At 42.8% G+C, this 21,688-nt stretch overlaps 1 long non-coding RNA gene across 1 annotated transcript; it reads left to right on the top strand.

Annotated features, from left to right (window-relative positions):
* Positions 1–773: 773 nt before the first annotated feature.
* Positions 774–10,232, top strand: LOC132345830 (uncharacterized). The gene is made up of 2 exons (XR_009495411.1): positions 774–1,520; positions 9,797–10,232. It is a non-coding gene; the product is annotated as an uncharacterized lncRNA (long non-coding RNA).
* The last annotated feature ends 11,456 nt before the right edge of the window (positions 10,233–21,688 follow it).

The following is a 21,688-nucleotide window of genomic DNA, read 5'->3' as shown; positions in this document are numbered from 1 at the left end:
CAGGTTGGGGCTCTGGAGCTGAGAGCACTTAGGGGATATTTCCACTCCCCACTTGTCTGCCCCCACCACCAAGGCCACCTCTACCCCTGTCCTGGCTTCCATCTCCCACCCCTCTTAGGGCAATGCAGAGGGATGGGCTTTAAGTGGAACAATCTTAAGAACAATCCCCAATAAAGCAGCTGATTCTCAGAGAAACTGCTAATATCGCAGGCAACTTAACCCAGGTATTTGGAGTCACTTTTTTCAAATCCCCATTCAGGAGGTAACAAAGGCTTCCCTGGTGGCTCAGACAGTAAAGCGTCTGCCTGCAGTGCAGGAGACCTGGGTTCGATCCCTGAGTTGGGAAGATCCCCTGGAGAAGGAAATGGCAACCCACTCCAGTACTCTTGCCTGGAAAATTCCATGGACTGAGGAGCCTGGTAGGCTACAGTCCACGGGGTCGCAAAGAGTCGGACACAACTGAGCAACTTCACTACTTAAAGCTTTGCTACCAAGCTCCAAGGCTGCCAGAAAAAGCAACTCCCAGATATTTAAGGTTTATAATGAGACTTCAAAGCCACAGCCCCGGGCTTGGTCCACCTCATCCTTGGCACCAATAAATGAACTATCCCTTTGCCCTGTTCTGTTGACAGCCGCATTTTTCCGATCTGACTTTCCCCATTCCGGACAGCATTATCCTTTCAGATTCAGGGCCAGGCCCCTGACGACTGGACTTGTGACAAGCAGATTACAAAGCTGGTTTATCCAGGCATTGTATTTCCGAGGCTCTTTCTGCAGCCAATGTGGTGGCAGCAGCAGGGAGCAATAATTGCTCATTTGCGGCGCTGACCTTTTCAACTGGACAGCACCTCAGCTCTAGTGCCACCGTGATGTCTCTCTTCTTTAATTACCGGGTGCTGGCAGGGGAAGGAGTGCCCGGTGGCACCGAGTACAGCTGTGTCTAGTGCCAGGACCTGTCTCACTCTGCTTCTCAAAGCCGCAACTGAAGAGCATAGCTATCTGCTTTATTCACTGTTTTTATACTCGGATTTTTAACAGGAATTTAAGTCACTGGGATCAGAAGTGCATGAGGAAATAACATCAGCACATTTATCTGGGGGTCATTCATTTCAGATGAAACTGGACAAATTGGCAGCAGGTGGAAGAGATTCAGAGAAATCTATTTTGCTGTTTAATCAACAAACCTTGCAGTTTGGGTGGAGGGTCCTATTGGTGGCAGCCCAACTAACCTCATCTGTTCATTTGCTTACTGCCTCTTGGCTGTGCAAATTCATTACAATACTAATCTCGTGTAAGCAAGCTGGTACTGGTACCATCAACAAAAATTTCCAGGAAAATTCATGGATTGTTGGCACTTTTACAAGGACTGTGTGGGACCAGAATGAGCTTGAAAAAAGGAAAGAGAAAAATATGAGTGAAACATTAGCTGAACTGGTCAAAGTCCTGTGATACTGTCTGCAGGTTGGAATGAAGGGATGAAGACAGGCAGCAGCCGTGTGACGCAGTGAAGGGGCAGCAAGGTAAGAACTGTCACGTAGACTTTATGTTCTGGTTCACGTACGCTGGTTCATCTCTCTTCTACCAAGACCTAACATCCAAATATGTGCTGAGAGTGTGGCAGAGTGGAGATGAGAGGAGACATGCCCCCAGGCCCATCAGCCAACCAAACTCAAATGGAAAATTGACCACTTATTAATGCAAAAAGGAAAGAGACCCAGGAAGGAAACAGAATTCTGAGCAAGGAACAAGGCAATTCTAGTAATGATCAGAGCCCTACAACAGGACAGTCACACCTGGGCTGCATTTCTCAATAATCGTAGATACTAATTTTATTTTCCTTTATTTATTTCACCAACAACCTGATGTTAAACATGAAGCATCCAGTGAACAGTCCCTGCCCATCCCCCCTCAGCCCCTGCATCTTTCCCATTAATCCTTTACCAATCTGTCTCATAAAATATTTTTTAAAAACACACATATATTCTAAAGTACAAATGTGTTAGTCATTGTAGGGTTTAAACTATGTATATTTTACATGTACAAAATACATATATGATTATATATATGTGTGTGTGTATATATATATATGGTAAAAGTCTCAGAAACTTATTAAGATTGTTCAAGGGATTGCAGTCAACCCTCCACACACACACAGAAGTCGCTCAGTCATGTCCGACTCTTTGCAAACCCATGGATTGTAGCCCACCAGGCTCCTCGGTCCATGGGATTTTCCAGGCATGAATACTGGAGTGGGTTGCCATTTCCTTCTCCAGGGGATCTTCCTAATCCAGGGATCAAACCTGGGTCTCCCGCATTGTAGGCAGACGCTTTACCATCTGAGCCACCAGGGAAGTCCATCAAACACACAGAAGAGTAGTAGTAAGTTTCAAAAGGATGTCAGTTGAGATCTTTTGTAGATGAAATCTACTTCCTAGAAGTCAACTCGCCAATTATATGCACACTCATCTTAAAAAGCTACCACAAGAAAAAGATGAAAATTTAAGGAGAAATTTAACTTTAAAAAGAATGACTGTATTGTGAGGATGACAAGCAATAGTGTTAGGTATGGTTGTGATTCTACCTACACGGCTGGTACCATCACCATTTGAAGGATGCTATCATGCTTGTGTGGCAGGGGAAGGAAGAATTAAGAAGACTTCTTCCCAGGTGAAGACCACAGATCAGGAACCTAGGTCTGGCTCTATGCCTCTCCAGTGACTCTTTCTGTGATCAAGTTTTCTCTTTTCTCAGCTATAGTAATGTTTGAGTTCTAGCTACCATGATCATTGCAATGTTAGTTCTATGCAAAAGATCCTCAGAGAATTATGTAAAGGGTATTACTTTTAAATCCCTATCAGGCACTTGATACTGATATCAACTAGCCAGAACTTGGAGACAGAGTAAGATTCTTAATAGATTTTCTTTTTGTCATAGAAGAAAAGCATTTTTCTGTGTGATTCTATGAATAAACCAGTTAAATCCACCCTCAGAGACAAATGGGTGGCTACCATGATACCTAGTAATGTGATGATGCCCTTATAAGAGAAATGATGGAATTTCCTGGATTTCTCATACCACATCACTGAAATGTGTTTTGAATTGCTCAGCTAAACCTTAATTCCATTGCCTTTACTTAAAGGGGCATATGCTATGGCCAATTCTCAGTCTAAAAACCCCACTGACTTCAGAGGGAGATTTTTCTGAGTAAAGATGACAGGATACAATTCCATGCAGGCTGAGCGACTGTCTATCATTTTTATTACATGAGGCTGAAAATGTCTTCCAGCCGTACAGACCCCAAGGGACCACATGGTGCTGAAATTATCCATCTGTTTGGCTGTTTGCATCCTTGTCCATCTGACTCCACAAGGGACCAGAGTTGCTCACCTGCTATTGACCACAAAGGCATAATTTCTGTGCCTTACATTACTGACCAAGGAATGCATTTTCCAGCTGTGAAAAATACAAACACATTAAAGTACAAGGTGATTTTCAGAAGCAGAACAACAGAGGCATCCAGGTAGAGCTGACTGATCTTTATCAAGGCAAAGAATTTATCTGCATAACCAAAACTAAACCCCCAAATAATCCATCGTGTAGTGAACTCAAATGTCTTTTCAGTGTCAATCTCAATTATTGGTTGGGGGCTGGAGAGAAATAAAAGGGAGATGAAAGGAGGAGTGGAGTGGTGAGCTTAATTTTGCTAATATTCTTTCTGGCTTTTTCAAAATAACAAAATATTTCACATCTAGATTTTTAGTAAGCCAAGTCCTTAGCATAGTCACTATTCCACACATAAAAATTTTGGAGATGTTATTCGGATTCATATTCTGGCTATAGGACTTCATAGAATTAGAAGAATGGAAAAAAAACACAATTTTCAATAAGTACAATTTTGGCTTTGTTCCCTAGAGTCTCCTCACTAAGGAATCTGAAAGTTACAGATTTTTTTATCCCCAGTGAAATACACAGGCAAAATGTAAAAACCCATTTTAAGAGAGAATGGGTACCAAAAAGCTAATGAGGAGACAACATAACATGCTGTTTTTCTCTTTTTTTCCTAACATTGATTTGGTGCTTCATCTTTATGTACTAAAAGAAACATGACAGAGAAACAAATGTCCTTCTATTGTTTACATTTGAGGTTTACAGAAAGAGCAATCAGCAGATTTTCTGTAAGATCCATCTATCTGTCACTGTGTTTTATTGGATACGGCTGCAGCTGAATCAAAAAGAGGAAAAAAAGAAAGACGTGAAAGTGACAAAGATGGTTATAAAAATAGAAAAAAAGAGTGAAATCTCTGGAGTATAAGAGCGGTCCAAATACAGCTGTGAGCAATATTCCCTCTGTTTTTATAAAGTGTGAGCATGCACCCTCAACACATGAAAAACAAATTATAAAGACCAAGCATGAAAGAACAGATTTGGGTATTGTATTCAGATGGGATTCACAATGGAAGTTTATCAGACACATTTCACATTATGTCCAGTTGGAACTGTGCCACATAGCAATGAAGTAAGCCTCACCAAGCCCCCTCCCCCAACACACACACACACACACACACACACACAAATAGTGTCAATCAGTTCTACTCACCCACAGAGCAAAGTCAAAACTCAACTTGCCATTTAATAACCCCCATAATCTGGCTGCAACTTTTCTGTAACCTAATTCTCCTCGCTCTCTCTCTGGCCCACGAAAAGTAATTCCTGCACAAGTGACTCCCGTTTTCTCTTTCGTCATAGTGCTCAAGTTCCCCCCTTATTCTGATGGTATTCCAACATCCCATTTCCACCATCCTTCCTTTTTCTGTCTTGCCCCTCTTTCAAGATCTTGCTTTCCACTTAGACACCACCACCTCATGGCAACAACCGTAATCATACCTCAGATTTAGGTATCACCACCGAAAATTGGCATGAAAACCCAAAAGGTCACTGGCCAGAAATCAATAAAATATTTGCAACCAGTAACTTACTTCAAAGAGATACAATTATTTTATCTTTTCTTGTGGCTTCTGTGGGTCAAGAATTCAACTGGGGTCGGGGTGGGGTGGCAACGTCTCTTGTGTGGTAGGTTTAGAACAGCAGGGAGCTGGACTGTCCAGACTCCCTCTCTGTGTAGTCTCACAGCCCTTCCATGAACTCTATCTGGGCTGATTTAGAATTCCTTATAGGAGGAATTCTTACCTGGAGACTGAAAGCTCCAAGAGCAGGTATTCCAACAAGTAAGGCAAAATTTAAATCACCTTGTATGATCTAGCCTCAGAATTCATCTAGGAGCACTTGCCTCATGCTCACTAGTCAAAACAGTCACCCAGTCCTGCCTGATGCCAAGAGGAAGACATCAGTTCAGTTCAGTCACTCAGTCATGTCTTATTCTTTGCAACCCCATGGACTGCAGCATGGCAGGCTTCCCTGTCCATCACCAACTCCCGGAGCTTGCTCAAACTCACGTCCATCGAGTCAGTGATGCCATCCAAACAACTCATCCTCTGGAATCCCCTTCTCCTCCTGCCTTCAATCTTTCCCAGCATCAGGGTCTTCATCAGGAAGACATAGACTTCAACTTTTGTTGGCAAAAACATCAAAGTCACCTTGTAGGAAAAGCACTTGAGATACTTGAAATATTTTTGTGGCCATTCTTTAAAAAATGCAATGGCCACAAGAGATTAGAAAAGGAGGAATTTCTGGATCCTACCATTTCCCTACAAAATACAGAGTTTCAGGTAAATATTCAAATACTGCATTTTTATATAGTTTTTAAACTAAGGAGGTTTTTAAAAAGTTGCATTTTAAATGATTCATATGTTTGCATGTTACAAATTCTTTCCAAAGATACTAAAATATGCTTACTGATGAACAGAGTGGAGTGAATCTGGTTCTACACTTCACTGTATCTATCTTATAAAACACAAGAAATATTTGTCCTGTAGACACTGGGACAACATAACTAGCAAACGATCAAAGCACAGGTACATCCTCCTTTAGATTCCAGGCAGTACTAGGCCAAGGGTGATTCAGTCAGTGAAGGCCTGGTCCTAGACCCAACCATCTTCATCACTGTCTACTTTGCTGTCAGCAGATAAGCATGACCTAAAACATAATGTTCCCTGGTGGTATATTTCACAGAGTTTAAACAGTAACATAGTCTTGAATCTGATAATGGTGCTCCTGAAGTGTAATCTTTCATAACCCTATCGAAGCTATTACTTACGTAGTCACATTCAGGCTCAGTGCTGCCATCAAAATACAGTCCATACTTCAAAATGTACTTCTGAAATAACTCACACTTATACCTTGGATTTCTCTTACTCCATGAAGAGGATAAGTAGTCTTATGAGGATAAGTAGCTGGATTTCTAAATAATTCTTTCCCTTTTCACTTCCTTCATTTATACCCTACAACACTCCCAGAGTCCCTTCCTCCAACCTCTAACAATTCTTCTGGCTTGAAATGAATCTCTCATATCCTTATATCCCACTCTTTTTCCTCCAAATCTGGAACAATAACACTCTGCTAAGGCCACACCCTTTCCCCATCTGAAGTCTCTTCATTACCAGCACTCCTTGTTCATATTTCTTTCCCAAATTGTTCTTTTAAAGCTATGTTTGAATAACAGTCTCCATGTCATCACGGCATTTCCCATTATCAAGGAAGAGTCCATACTTCAGGTATCCTTAATGGATAAGTTAAGGGCCTCAGCGTCACTTCTCAGACTTCATATGTATACGAATCTCCCAGGAATCCCCCTACATTCTGATCCAATGGGTGCAGCCTGAGCCCAAGGCTCTGCATTCCCAACCAGCACCCAGGAATATGTCAAAGCCGCTGCTCTGGGAGCCATACTACCATAGCCAGGCCCCTTTTTTATCTTATTATTTTCAGTTATTTAGATTTATAATTGCTTGGTTTGAACTCTTTCCAGTCAGCTGGGGATTTGGGAATGTATGAGGTAAACAAAGACGAGAAGGACAATCCGGTGACCTGAGTCAGCAAAAGCAACGTCAGTGGTGGCAATGGGAGTGAAAAGGCGACAGACCAGTGCCAGGCAGGTGAGTGGCAGGCAGGCGTGAGCGGCAGCGGATGGAGCATCCTTCCCTGAAGTTGCAAACCCACCACCAACCTGTCCACCCCACCATACTCTCCTCCTTCCTCTGAGTCTTGAACGTCACCCCTCAGAGGAGCCCCACCCTGTGTTCTCACCTGCTCAAGAATGAATTATTACTTCATGACTGAGCAGGGTTGGGAGCAGCAAGTTGAGAAGAACTGAACAGATACCAAGAGGTTGGATAAAGCATTGCATCCTCATCTAGGAGGTAGGGAGCCAGGAGAGAGCAGGGTACCTACAGGATCTTCAAGAAAGAAGAGAAAAAAACACCCATAGCAATATCTGAGAGATATCCAAAACAAGATTCTTTGATTTCCAGATCAACTTCCTTGATCTGGCTCAGGCTTGAGCTCCTGGTACATTTCTTTTATAATTAACTATAGCTGGATGAACATGAGACATGTATGGAAATCTTAGTGAGCTGTTTGGTCGTGTTTATTTTGGTTTCATTTGTAATCCCAGATTAGGTCGTTTCCTCTGTAAAACTGTACGTGAACGTGAGGGGAGAAGGGCCTTTATCTGATTGCTACTAAGGACACAGGTGTAAGGAGAACTTTGTTTTAAAAACTTACAAGGATGACTGAGCTCTTAGATCAAACAATGTGAACCTTCTAAGGTGACTAAAGAGAAACCCACATAGTCACAGTCCACCTTTAAAGCTCTTGAGGTTTCTCAATTTCTTTGTTTGAGCCTCACAAAACGTCTGTGTTCCTAAGCCACTAGAGACACAAACAAAACAGATGTGCTATTTCTTTATTTCACATTTCTTCCATGCCACACCCAGTCTGTCACCGTCTCCACTCTCCCTTCTGGGAGGGGATTAATGGATTTCAGCAGAACTTTCTGTGGGCCTTGGAGGAGGTGACTGCCCGCTTCATCTGCCCTGTGTGACTGTAAAAGCACTTGGATCACGTGACCCAGCATTGCCAGGAACATCCCCTTCCCACCCCACCGTGAATCTTGAGGCAAGATCACCACTTCTCCTGATCCCTTGAGATTAGTGGAACAAGAATTATTTTCTTTTTTTCAAGGTTATTAATTTATATTTATTGTAAAACATTGACTCTAGTCCCTATGTTGCACAATCTATCCTTATAGCTTATTTTATACATAATAGTTTGTACCTCTTAATCCCCTACCTCTATCTTGCCCCTCCCCCACTTTCTTCTCCCCAGTGGTACCCCCTAATTTGTATCTGTGAGTATTTTCCAGTGAAACTCCTGGCTCAGAGCTCAAGCTAAAATCATGGTAGCCGTTTATTAACATTAAACATTAATCCTTTCCAAATAGGGTGTGATGAGGATAAAACTACCTGCAGTAATGCCCTGAAGTGTGGACACTGCCATGCATTCATCTCTCCTGCCCTGTGGGACACACCGCATGGAACTCTGGAAGTTGCCATGCACGTGTCTGACTATATGAAGGCTGTTCTTGGGCATTCCTACCAGAGGAGCTGACTGATTTCTGCTAATGAGTTAAAAGGTTAAAAAAAAAAAAAAATTCTTATTTTAGGCAGCTACTGTGATTTAACCACTTTTCAGAGACTAAGCCTTTATAAAAATCTTTTAATGATTCCTATTCCATCATGTATTTTCATTTTCTACTTTTAACTATAGAGAAAACTCCAGTTAAGTGAAATATTTTAATATTTATTCATCGAGGAGAATATATTTATGTAATGTCCATGCTTGCTACCACAGGTACTTGGGCCATAAGAGTTCACTTTGATAACAGGACAATGTGTATCAGATTTAAAAAAAAAGTTCATTTGCAACAGGATGAAAAATGAATAAAACACCACAGTGGGACAATTCACCATATTTCCCTCCCCTATCACATTTTCTAAACCCCCCATACCACATTTGGACCCAAGATTTTAAAGAGAGTGAATTTTTGCATTCTGGACATTCCTTTGTTTGGGAAAGCAAAGATAATGAATATAATGGGAAGAAGATGGGAAACATTCCTTTCCTATTCTTCTCTATTTCCTACCGTCAGCTCCAAGGACAGGCCCTGATTTGTTTATCTGAAATAAAACACACACACACACACACACACACACACACACACGCCCTTCCATCATGTCTCAGTTCCCATGACAAGAGCCAGACTTACTTTCTTCATAGCAATGATTACCATCATGGTTTCTTTTTATTTACTAGAAAGATGAACTGTCTCAAGTGAAGTACGTTAGTGTGTTAATCACCCCAGCACCTAGAGTAACTAATCCACCTTTCCACTGCAGTGGGTTCCTCGCTGGTCAGGCTAGCTCAGAGGCAGTCCCACACCTGCAGGCCCTTCTCAGCCAGCTGCTATCTTGGACCGCCCAGAATCCAGCGCCAGGAGTGGGTGATTCACAGAGAAACTGAGCATTGCTCTCCTTGATGGACCAGAAAGTGAGAGAAAGCTTGGCCAAATTTGTACATATATACGTCTCTAAAACTTGGGAGTCAAGTGCTACAGTGACTTCCTTCAGAGGTAAATGAATACATTGACTTGGGAAGCAATTAATCAGCTTCATAAAACATGTGGAAAACAATTACATAAAATGATAAAAGCATATCTGAAACGTATTTTTACTTAAAGTAAAATTTAAGGGCTTTTTACTGAGAGGATTTTTTTTCTTCTGATGATTATAGTCTAAAGGAAAATCAATTCAATGAAATTTATTCTATTTTTTTCTTTCAGTATCATTTGATGATGAAGGCTGTCTAATGTGAACTAAAATATTGCCTGCCATATCAGTAAACAAAAGACGTTGTAGCCATCACATTACAGCCACCTGGATGGAGCACCCCGAGGAGACTCAGAATGAGAACACAGAGGATACTGGCCCCAGGTAGCTGAGATGCACATCAAAGGAATGATTTCAAGGAGCCTAGGCTCTGGCATCTTCCCATACACAGAAAAGCTCTAAAATTCCTTAACTTGAGATATCTGGTTTTCTTTATTAACAGTAATCTTTTGATGTTCCAACTACCTGGTCTTTGTGGTCAAAATGCCTGTATATCCTGGCCACTCCCCCTTGCCTTTTCAGAACAGCCTCTCAGAATTCTCTGAGATGCTGTGTCCTGGGCTTAAGTCCTCAGTCTTGTCCACCAAATAAAACATAACTCTCAGCGTTCATGTTGTGCATTTTATTTTTCGTTGACAATAACATACTTAAAAGAATTTCAGAGAATAACATAGAAATTTATACAGTTGCATCCTAGATTTAGCAGATATTATTACTCTTTCCATTTAGCAGATATTATTACTCTTTCCAAATCTTTTTATTAAGAAATAAAGTACGATGTCTTCATAATGGAAATTAATAAAAAGATTTGGTGTACCAGAAATATCAGTTTGAGTATTACTGTGACCCAGAGGTTGGAAGGATTTCTGTGAAACAATTTCAAATGTTACTAAGTCAAACTGATGCAGGTTCACTAGAAATAAAATAAAGATAGGCATATTAACTCACAGAGAAGGCAATGGCACCCCACTCCAGCACTCTTGCCTGGAAAATCCCATGGGCAGAGGAGCCTGGTGGGCCATAGTCCACAGGGTCACTAAAAGTCGGACACGACTAAGCGACTTCACTTTCACTTTTCACTTTCATGCATTGGAGAAGGAAATGGCAACCCACTCCAGTGTTCTTGCCTGGAGAATCCCAAGGACGGGGGAGCCTGGTGGGCTGCCGTCTATGGGGTCGCACAGAGTCGGACACGACTGAAGCGACTTAGCAGCAGCAGCAGCAGCAAGCTAACTCAAAATGCCTTTGAGGTTAATATGTAGCTAGCAGTCATATATCCAGGTGGTGGATCTGAGTTCTCACCTATCTCCCTATAGATTTTGAAATAAAAGTAAATTATGTCAATTCCCTAAATGGTAATTCTCCTCTAAAGCACCATTCCTTCTATGTATGGTTTAGTATGTGGGCAGCTATACCCTGAAGGAGGTAAAACGGAGCTTTCCTAATTGAGAGTGACACTTAAAAATGAGGGGAAAAGTAAATTCCAAAAAAGGGAAGAGAAAATTGAGGAACATTCTTAATTGAAGAACTAAAGTAGTAAAAACTTTCAGTCATTTTCCTTCTCTACCCTTGCAAATATATATATATGTAATCAAGTAATGGCTTCTTGGTACTGGCCACAGGAAACACCTGATATACAAGATTATCTTTTCTGTAAAAGAGCTTTGTCAGAAGCAGAGCTGAATTAAGGGCAGACTAGGCAGCTTGCTGGCCTGGGCACCACTTTGCAGGAGGTAATCACAGGGTCATGGAAATGTCACAGGATAGAGAAACTTGTATGAACCACATTGCTCCTTATGGACAGAGAAGTTATGTGTTTGGACGAAACACTTGGGGTGGGGCTGAGACCTCCTGAGAGCATTATTGGAGTCTGACTTCCAAGAAGAGTGGGCCAGGCAGCCTCAAGCACAGCCTTCTTCAGTGGAGTATTCAAGTCTTAGAAGAGCCGGCTAGCTGAGACATGGCAGCAGACACTGAGACGCCTCTACTCCCCTTCCGCCTTTCTGCTATGCACAATTCAGTGTCTCTTCAAAGTAAATGTCCATACTGAAAGAATATGATTTTAAAAGGAGCAAATTATTAACCTGTCAGCATGCCCAAAACCTTTTAGTCCATTCAGGCTACTGCCACAGCATACCGCAGGCTTCGTGATGGCGAGGGGATATTAATGAACAACAGAAATTAATTCCTCACTGCTCTGGAGCTAGCAAGTCCAAGATCAAAGCACCAGCATTGTGGTGCTTGGTGAAGGCTCTTTCTGGTTCATAACTGGCTCCTTCTGGCTACGTCCTCACACGGTGGGAGGGGCAGGGGATCTCTCTCTAGTTACAAGGCACTAATCCTGTTCATCAAAACTCTATGCTCATGACCTAAGAATGTCCCAAAGCCCCCCATCTTCTAAATCTATCCATTTAAATTTTCAAAATGAATTTTGTGGGGACACAGCATTCAGACCATAACAGGCTGCATCTGGGCCTGCTCACGACAGAACTACGAGAGCCACACTGTTCCTCTGCCATCTGTCTGTGGAAATAACTGAGACCTTTAGAGACCTTTGCTCTCATGATACTCTAAGTAGTGGGATGTTAGGTACATGTTCCAGTCTTTATAAGCTGTAATTAATATTTTTTTTCAATGTGTGAAGTAATTGTTAGCAAGGAAAATAACACTTTTAATTCAGCTGTTTCCTTCCCCATGTCTCCATCTTACTTATTCCCAGGTATCTGTCACTGGTTGGTCTCAACTGCCCTGGGCATGAATGATGGTGCCCAAGTTCCTGGGTCTGAAGGGGCTTGCCTCTACCTTGATATACTTTGCCCACTAGAGAAAATAGTAGTATAAGAGCGATTGGCTTTGAGGAGACTTATTGATAAGTTTTTTTTTTTCATTATTTTCTGGTCAAAAAAAAAAAAAAAGACCACCAAAACAACAACTCCTGCTGAAGAAGGGTTACTAAGCAAGAATATCATTGGAGAAAACATCACCTACAAAAATTGCTTTCTGTCTTGTTGTAACTCTATGAGTACATCAGAGTACTCATCTTTCATTATTTGCATATGGTAATTCCAGAATTAAACCCAACCCAAGCACAGTGGACCATGCAAGACATTTCAAATTAGTTGTTTCTGAAGGTTTCCTCGTTTGTGAGTTGAAAGGATGAAAAACAGAAATATGTTGAAGGTTGAATGAGATAACATAATATCTTACTTTTGTGAGCTATAAATTGATCTTAAAAGGCAACTTTCATGTTGGACATGGATTAATCCAGTGGTGGGAAGAGCTGCAAGCTTTTCCCCTATTTAAAGTAAGATTACTAATTCTGAAAGAAGGTGCTTTGTTAAGTCCTATTTCACTGTAAGGATCCAGTTAGGTTATCTGGGGATTCAGTTATTTGGTTTTTGGTTTGTTTGTTGTAAACCCTGGGTTCTTTTACTGCAGGAATCTGATTTTGTTGCTGTAAACCCTAGGTGGTTGTTTTTGATTAGAACCTTATAAAGGAAATGTGGATGGTTATAATCCAAAGGATGGTGGGGTATGGGGGCTCAAACCTAGAGTTTAGCCCTCGTCATTATCACTGTCCCAGTGGCAGGAGGAATTCAGCTACAGGATATTTTTGCTGTCATGATGCATGGTACCAGAAGAATACCATTTCGGCCAGTTTTACCAAACTAAGTTAGAGTTAGAAGCTATGACACAAGAAACAGTAAAGTCTTTTAGACTGTCTTCTTGGTTTTAAGGAAAACATATGAAGTTCCAGATAAAATCATATTATTAAAAAGGTTCTTGTTTATAATAGCTACTTAAACGTTTATTGTCCCAGCAGATTTCTTTTGATTAGGCTGAATGTATGCATTAATTGGGCTTCCCAGAGGGTGCTAGGGGTAAAGAACCTGCCTGCCAAAGCAGGAGACCTAAAAGACGCAGGTTTGATCCTTGAGTTGGGAAGATCCCCTGGAGGAGAGCATGGCAACCCACTCCAGTATTCTTGCCTGGAAAATCCTCAAGGACAGAGGAGCCTGGCGGCCTATGGTCCACACGGTCATACAGAGTCAGATATGACTGAAGTGACTTAGCGTGCAGCCTGCATTAATTACCCTTACATGGATTATTTTATAAAAATAAAACAAAATACAAAAGCTTCAAAGTTGAATGTCCATCTTGTGACTTTCATAAAACCTCTTCAGAGTGAATGAGAAGTGATGAAGATGCCCATTAGCTTAAATTCCTGAATGTGGGTATAGCTAAAGTTTTCAAGATGCCATAGGCATAATGTTTGTATATCAAACAAATGTATCATTTATTTGTAATAAGCTCAACATTACCTTCTACAGAAGGGTAAATATTTATTTAAAATACTAGTATGAACTTAAATTTTCTATAATGATCAATCTCCCAACATTATATATCAATTTGACCCAGCTTTAGCTTTACTTGTTAAAGTCTTTTAACATCTACGAAGCTTAACAAATGGCGAACTGAAAGAGAAATGAAGATTTTGGGCCTTTCCAAAGTCCCTTTGTGGAGAAGGCAATGGGACCCCACTCCAGTACTCTTGCCTGGAAAATCCCATGGATGGAGGAGCCTGGTAGGCTGCAGTCCATGGGGTCGCTCAGAGTTGGACACGACTGAAGAGACTTAGCAGCAGCAGCAAAGTCCCTTTGAGCTCCAGGTAATTAGGTTTACTTCCATGGCTCTGTCAAAACACTGGGTACCAAGCCCACCTGTAGATGCAAGTTCTTGGATAGTAGACCCAGTGCCAAGGTCAGCCAGCTTTGCAAAGCACCAGAATTTGGAAGAAGAGTAAGCATGTTCTGATATCAAGGGAAATAAACCTGGGTATGAACTCAAATGATGACATGGCGACAGGCTGGCATAATTTAGTACCAATATAGTCACCCAAAAATATAAGATGCCACTCTTTCACTACAAATCTGGTCGTAGGTTGTTTCAATTGCTTGCTTCACATAGGTTCATCTACAATGTGTCCCTAGTAGTCATAACAACAAATTGCCTGGCATTACCGATCAAGATGACATCACTAAATCAGTTATGATAGTTGGGGCTGGGGGGTGGGCAGGAAATATCCTGCCTTGAGGACCAGTCCTGCTTCTGCCTCTTCGGTGCTATGAGCTGTGGGAGGGCAGAGTGTAGAATCCTGAACGGAGCAATGAGTTTACTGATTAAGGCCTTTGGAGAAGCAGAATAAGGAAGCCATGAAGTTAGGCCATAATGACCTACTTTTAATACAGTCACTAACGTGCCCCAGTAGACTGCGAGCACTGCATTGCAGAATGCTTTAAAGCAAAGGGTGTGCAATGTGAATCCTGTAAACAGAGAGGCATTCGAAGCTTAAAAAAATATCCCAATAATACCCTCTTGTTTAGTTATAGTAATTGTTCATCAGGCTCCAGATGTTAAGAAAGGAAAAAACTTTATCTTTTTATGATTAGAAGCACAAATCCTTTCAAACATGTGTGTCACTGGACTGGAATGTATCTAATCATCAAATTGCAGATGAGAGGGTGCCAGGTAAATAACCAAAGCCAACCCAGATCCTTATGAAAAGAATGTGTTTCCAAAGGGAAAGAGAAATACCTTCCCTTTAGAAGAAATCAACCCTCCATTTCAGCCCTGCAAAAAAAAAAAAAAAAAACAGTCAGACTACCTTGGGCATTCTGGCAGCATCAAGACTCATTTTACAAACTTCCATCAAATTCTTATCCAAATACCGCTGATGGCTGTGGACTTTTTGTGACTTGCTGCATTCTTTTAAAGCTAGTTGAAAGGCCCAGGAATCAAAACTACCCTCCCCTCAACCAGCCATCCATGTATGGCATTGGGGAAGAGAGAAGGCAACCGTCTTCTGTTTCTGCCAGGGTGCTAAAGACCTAAATGGACAGTAATTACTGGAGTGCGGTAACCAACCTCCAAGATGGTCCCAGGGATTCTCACTTTCCAATATCCATGCCCCTGTGTAGCCCCTTCCACTGTGTATAAGGCCTCCTGTGTATCCAAGAGGATATTGTGGAAATGACAGCATCTGCCTTCACAAGCCAAGACATAAAAGGCATGGCCACTTTCTTCCTGTTCTCTCTAGTATCACTCACTCTGGGGAAACCAGCCTCAGAATCAGGAAACACTCCAGGTGCCCAAAGAAGACGACCATGTCATGAGACACTCAGGATCCCTGCCCACAACCAACACAAATCTACCATGTGAGTGAGTCTCCCAATCCTCCAGGCTCCATCTCGTCTCCAGTGACTGCAATCACAGCTACCATCTGGACTGAAGCATCATGAGAAACCTCGACCCAGAACCACACACCTAAGCCACTCCTGAGCTACAGTAACTGGGGGAGATGTTTGTTGATTTAAGTCACTGAGCTGTGGGGTAACTCATTACATAGCAATAATGACTGAATAGTGTAATCTTAAGCTGCTTGACTAGATCCTTTTACCTTGAAGCCTCTCTATAAAGAAAGCCACACATTTCACTTCAGGCCCAAATAATTACTTGAGGGTGGGGATCCATTCAGCTATGAGTCTCTTACACCCCCAAATGCAGAATTTAGCACAAGGACCCAAAGACATGCCATATTTATCCATTTTTCTGGACTCTCATATGAGAATATATAATTCATGTACTGTTTTATATGCATTTTTTTTAAAAGAAAATGGTAGCTTCATAAATGATGAAATGATTTTTATCTTTAGACAGCCACCATGTTCAAAGTAATACGCCAAATTATAGGAGATATACACAGATATAGAACACTCATAGTCCTTTTTCTCAAAGAACTTCTACTCAAGGGAAGATGCAGTACACACGCATCTGGGAAATAAAAATTCCATCGCTGTTGTTGTTCAGTCATTAAGTCGTGTCCGACTCTTTGGGACCCCCTGGACTGCAGCACGCCAGACTTCCCTGTCCTTCACTATCTCCCGGGGTTTGCTCAAACACATGTCCATTGATTTGGTGATGCCATCCAACCATCTCATTCTCTGTCACCACCACCCCGCCACCATTAAAGACGTGTATAGAGGTAACCAGGGAGAAACCAAGAGATATTATTTATAGTTTGGTTAAATAGTAAGTAGGACCTCAGACAGTAAAAGAGGAAGTGAGAAAGTCATTTCAGAAGGAGAAAGCAACCCCAGGATCTGTAGAGAAGGAAACCTCAGAATCTGTACCAGGAATGGACAGCAGTCCCTGGATGATGGAACACGGGACTGATATTTAATTCAGCAGCCAGCAAGAGGCACTGGAGCATTGTACAAATTGGAGTGACCACATATCAAACTGTACTTCAAAAAAACCCTATTGCATATATAGGACAAATCTGAAAAGGGAGAGGCTGAGGGCAGCACAGTCAGTATACTAAACAGGAGAGATGAGGCGTGAATCAGGGCAGGTACAGTGAGAACAGAAAGGATGGGCATGTGGGAGACGTGGAAATGATGGGAATTCTGCTACTGTTGGGACAAAGCTGAAGCAGAGAAATGGAGGAGAGGTCAGAGAGACAAAGACAACATGGGTGTTTCAGCTTGAGATAGAAACATGGCTTTTTAAAACAGAATTAGTGATGAACAGAAAGGTTGCCAGGAGTTTTGGGCAGGGAAATAGGGTCGGAGATGATCATTTAAATATAGATTCACATTTGAACTCTAGCTTCCACCACGTCACCGCCAGCCTGCAGGTGATCGCTTTTTGCAAGTACAAATTCCTTGATTTGCATTGGAAACCATCAGCTGATTTGCAAATAAAGTATAAAGCTGTTTTATACTCGGATGCAAATATTCTTTGAATTCATATAGAAATATTGAAAAATGCCAAATCAGACATCAAAAAAACCCTTTGCCTTTGCCTTTTTTTTTTTTAAGACAAATGAACTTTCTGTTTTAAGACAGTTTTAAGACAAACTCCCCATCTGACCTCCACACCTTCCTTGCAATAAACAAACTCTTTGCTTTGCTATATTTGCATGAAATGGCTCAAGACCATCATTACCCAACCTGGTATTCTAACCTCACCCTCCCCGCATCTCAAAAAGGAGATATCAAAACCTGTCTTGTTCCACGAGCAATCAGCTAATTGTGTGAAGTACCAGGCTCCCTCTCATTTAAATGCACAGTTCCCCCTGCGTATTCTCAAAGCTATGTGCTTAGCTTAAATTTTTCTCCACATCTCAAAGATACAGCTTTTCTAAATGTACCAATGCCTATGGCTTTTATGCAGAGCTAGGGTCTGAATCCAGATCTTCCAAGTTAAGCAACTAAAGTTTAAATTTTTCTATGTATACATGAAGTCAATGTTTACTAAATACAAGGGATTTTTTTTTTTTTCCCATTAGAACTGGCCCTGGCTAGCGTGGAAAATAAAAATCAGGTAAAAATAATAATCACAGCAACAACATACTAGGGGCTTAGCAGCACCATTTTTAGCACTTTAGATATATACAAACTCACTTAATTCTTACATTTAATATGAGGCCTTAAATCAACATCTCAGAACCAAGATTTGACTCAAAGCAGCCTTGGAGCTTGGAGAAGGCAATGGCACCCCACTCCAGTACTCTTGCCTGGAAAATCCCATGGACGGAGGAGCCTGGTAGGCTCCAGTCCATGGGGTTGCTGAGGGTCGGACACGACTGAGGGACTTCACTTTCACGCATTGGAGAGGAAATGGTAACCCACTCCAATGTTCTTGCCTGGAGAATCCCAGGGACAGGGGAGCCTGGTGGGCTGCCGTCTATGGGGTCGCACAGAGTTGGACATGACTGAAGTAACTTAGCAGCAGCAGCAGCCTTGGAGCCTAGGCTCCTTACGATTAAACCTAGATAGAGGAATTTCCTATTCACAGTTGGCATTAGAATCCAATAGATGAGACAGCCAGACGTTTTTGTAGTCATCGCTGTACTCCTTCTCTATTGGTGCTATAACAAATTACCACAAACTGAGCTACTTAAATGACACAGCATTGCATCTCTGTTTCTTCTTCCCACTCACATCCCCCTTACTCTAACCTCCTCTGCCTCCCTTTTCCACGTCTAAGAACCCTTGTGATGATTACATTAGGCCCATCAGGAAAATCCAGGATAATCTCTCTATTTGCAGGTCAGCTAATTAGCAGTCTGCATTCTCATCTGTCATGTGAACTAACATATTCATAGGTTCCAGGAATAAGGGACAGGGGTATCTTTGAGGGGTGGATGGGGGTATTGCCCTGTCTACCAAACCTACTAAGGCCACTAAGTAAAAAATCTAAAATTCCAAGCAGATTCCAAAAGCTGGAAATCAGAAAGATAAAGAAGAATGAAAAGGTGAGTGAGTGGATAAGAAAAAACTGCTGACAGAATTTATCACGCATGCAGGGCAATGAAGGCAGAAACTGAGCTCCGCAGCCCAATTCCTCTCCATTTGCCCATCCCCCCTACATCATTCACTCACTGAGACAGAGTACACTCAAACTCCAGCTTTCTAATACTACCTTCCTTGCAGCTCAACTAGGGAAAATCAAAACCTGTCTTCCTGCCACCACCCTTCCTCATCACCGTCTTGCTGGCTTGCTCACAGCGCCCTTAAGCCCTCGCAGCACCTTCTCTTCCCAGCCACAGAGGACCGTTGTGGCTCTCAGCGTCCTGAGGTGCCCCTAGGACAGATGCATGCCCAGAACATGGTGGCAGCTCTATAACGTGCTCCATACTCTGGGAGATGGTGACACCATCTGAAGGTAGAGCAGGTGGGCTCCCTCAGGCCAAGAGGAAGAGAGAGGGTGGGCTGGGAAAAGAAGACGGCGGCTCTAGGACCCAGCGGTAGAAAGAGCATGAACTGATTTCTCTAAATACTAAAGTACTGGAGGCTGCAGCAGGGAGGGATGTGAAGTCAGGCCTCAGGGTCCAGCAGGGTCCCATCCTGCAGGATCTGCTGGGGGAGCAAGTTAGAAGTCTGGAATTAAACGCTGAAGTCCTAGGGAGTCACTGGAGGCTGTCAAGCCGGAGCCAGAATCAATGTACTGTTGATCAGCTGGGAATTCAGGTGGCAGGTTCCTCTATTGTGAAACAGAGATATGAGAAACCATCCTATCGGGTGATGGGAAAGAAGTGAGGAGCAAACCACTTAGGAGAGGTGAAACAGAAGCTGGGCTCAGGAAATGCTGAGATAGAAAATCGTATGGGGGGACTTCCTTGGCAGTCCAGCAGGTAAGACTGTGCTTCCACTGCAGGTGGCCCAGGTTTGATCCTTGGCCAGGGAAATAAGATCCCACATGTCACACAATGTGCCAGAATGTAAATAATAAGAAAACAAAATTTCTAAAAAGAGAGAGAATATGTATGTAACAAAAATATCCATCCTGGAGATGTAAAGTACTATTATTCCAGGGCCCCCAAGCCCACTGTCCAGAGTCCCAAGTCCCCTCTAAGAAGTCTGCAAATTTCCACAACAGATCGATCCCAAGGCTTCTGCTGCCTCCAGCACATCTGCTTCCCAGCACTGCTCTGTGTCCAGGTGAGAAGCTCAGGCTCCCTCTGAAAGAGGGGAGGGGGTCCCTGGAGGAGGCACAGATCAGGACAGCTGACTGACTCCCAGGAGACCAGGGTGTCAGATCTTACAGTGTCCCTAGGCCACCCACCAGTCAGGGTCTGCTGACTGCTGCTCTCATTCATCCCGGCCTCGCCTCCTCTTTCAAAGGGCTACCCTCCCTCCCCTTCCTACTCTTCACTTATCAACCCTTCTCTAAGAAGGGAAAATAATCAGTTATTCCTCTTATTCAGATCATCTTCTCCCTCCTGCAGGCTTATCAAGGGGTATCAAGGCTTATCTCAGTGCAGGCTTATCAAGGTGTTTCACCAAGACTGTGAAGAGGGATTCTAGTGCCAACTATGAAAGTGGTTCAGCATTTTCAGTAGACAGACACAAAAGTCAAGGACATGTTTGGCTGGATTTGAGAAATGAGACTCAGACCTTGTGTTGGTCGAGGCGTGAGGCATCCCACTGATACTGGAGGAGTTCCTATCCCGCCCCTGACAACTCTGCCCAGGCAAGGAGACAGAAGCCTCTTGAGAGAAAAGGGCCTGGAATTTGTCCCCTTTCCCATAGAAATACAAAGATATTACAGTGGGCCCTATCTGGTGCTAGCCAAACCGCAAAACATAGAGGGCACCGTCTCCACCCAGTATCACCCTCACTTCTGATACCAACTGCAAGTTCAGAAGGTTCCAAAACCACCTTCATGCTCCATAATCCACTAGATCAGACTAACAGAACTACTCCCAGTTACACTTTGTTACAAGGAAAGAATACTAGTCAAAATCAGCCAAGGGAAGATGCACATGGACAGAGTCAGGGGAAGGAGAGAGGGGTCTCAAACATTCCCCCTCCCTGTAGAGTCAGGACGCATTACCCTCCTGACATCAGCATGTGGCAATAAGCAGGGAACATTGCCAATCAGGAAAAACCATGAAAGCTCACCCAAGCTCTGGTGTCCAGTGTTCTTAGCAGGGCTTTATTAGGCAGGTTTGGTGGGTTGATCCAGTGTCCACATGGTTCATCTCAGTCACCAGACTAACGGCTAGTACCACAGGAAACAACACCCTCATCCTAAACATCAAGGTTGGCCTTGCTGGTGTGATCAGCACCCACCCTGTATCTACTCAGGGAGGCTGATCCCAGTCTACGATCTGATGTGTTCAGCCTCTGCCCCAAACCAACACTCTCCTGTCAGGTATGACACAGATTACATTCCAGAAAGTGAGGGTAATGGCCCGAACTCTCTTCCAGCAAGGCCAAGTTCTTTATCATGCAGACTCCATAAGACTAACAGAGCCCTAACTCTCTAAGAACAGATAAGCTCCCTCCACCTCCTGTCATCACTTGAGGAGGGCATGGAATGGGCAAGATCTTGAGATGCGCTGAGGACAGCACTTAAGTTATCAAGCGACACGGGTTCTAGTCCCTGAAACAGGGCTGAGCAGTTCTCAGGAGAACTGTAGCCACACGTGTGTCAGGAGAGCTGCCTGCTCAGGGACCTCAGATACATCCTCTGGAAGTAAGAGTACAGGAAGGTTG

This window comes from Bos taurus, chromosome 7 (genome assembly GCF_002263795.3).
Source record: "Bos taurus isolate L1 Dominette 01449 registration number 42190680 breed Hereford chromosome 7, ARS-UCD2.0, whole genome shotgun sequence".
Classification (NCBI taxonomy): Eukaryota; Metazoa; Chordata; class Mammalia; order Artiodactyla; family Bovidae; genus Bos; species Bos taurus.
This window is presented reverse-complemented; position numbering and strand designations above follow the sequence as displayed.